The following is a 985-nucleotide window of genomic DNA, read 5'->3' as shown; positions in this document are numbered from 1 at the left end:
CCCCCCCCACCCTGCCTCCCCTATACCCCACCCACACGGGAAGAGAGCCACCCCCCACTCTGCCTACCCTGTACCCCACCCACACAGGACGAGAGCCAGCCCCCTGCCCCGCCCACACCTGGAGAGAGCCAGCCCCCCGCCCCATCCCTCTGCACGCTCAGGAGCTCAGAACCAATGCTGGGGTGCAGCCAGCCCTCCTGCCTGGGGAAGAGTGCCCGCCCACTCAGGGGCAGCTGCTCAGGAGGGGCACCTGCTCATTTGCCCTCCTCCCAGGACTTCAGCCTCCCTGCTGCACTCAGCGCTCCCAAATCCTCAGCTGGCGAGAGCTAGCCAAGCCCAGGCCTCCCAGACTGTCCAGGGATGTGAGGAAAACATCCTCAACACAAGCCAGAGGGTGAGGAAGGCCCCTGCTGCCCGGAGCAGGTCCACGAGATGGCTCAGGAAGCTCTGTGTGACTTCCGGTACGCTGGCACCCCCAGTCACCACTCAGGAGGCCCGCCAGTGCCACCGATTAATTCGTCCCTCCCATTAGCTTAATTACAACGAAACCGTCCTGACCACTTAGAGCAGTGTGGTCCCCATTTGAGCCCAGAGACCTAGGACCCTACTGAAGATGCAGAGTCATGGCAAGCCGGGAGAGGGGGCAGGTCCCTGTATGCCTTCCAGAAGGTTCCTGACCTTGACCCAGGGCCTCCTCCAAGACAGACAGGGGCTCCTAAGGATGGTGAGAATCAGACCCTTGGTCACATGTTGCCACTTACTGGAGAGCCCAACAGCTATTCCCAAACACAAAGTCTGGCCTCTGCCACACCAATCCAGAGCTCCAACCTATGTCCACTGCAAGGACCAGGATCCACGCGCCAGCCCTAAATGGTTTCCTGCGGACCATTCCGTTCATCACCGCAAACAGGAGAAGATAAATGACATCCCAGTGACGCATCCAGGATGCGGCTGGAGGCCACCCAGAGGGTGTTGGAATCCCCCC

The 985-nt window shown here is 61.0% G+C and overlaps 1 protein-coding gene across 1 annotated transcript in view; it reads right to left on the bottom strand.

Annotated features, from left to right (window-relative positions):
• The window catches only part of COL5A1 (collagen type V alpha 1 chain), a 184,251-nt gene that overhangs the window by 138,477 nt on the left and 44,789 nt on the right, over positions 1-985 (bottom strand). The window lies entirely within an intron of this gene.

The sequence above is a fragment of the Tupaia chinensis genome, unplaced genomic scaffold (assembly GCF_000334495.1).
Source record: "Tupaia chinensis unplaced genomic scaffold, TupChi_1.0 Scaffold143845_1, whole genome shotgun sequence".
NCBI classification, from domain to species: domain Eukaryota; kingdom Metazoa; phylum Chordata; class Mammalia; order Scandentia; family Tupaiidae; genus Tupaia; species Tupaia belangeri.
The sequence above is the reverse complement of the archived record's forward strand: the minus strand, read 5'-3'. Positions and strand labels throughout refer to the sequence as shown.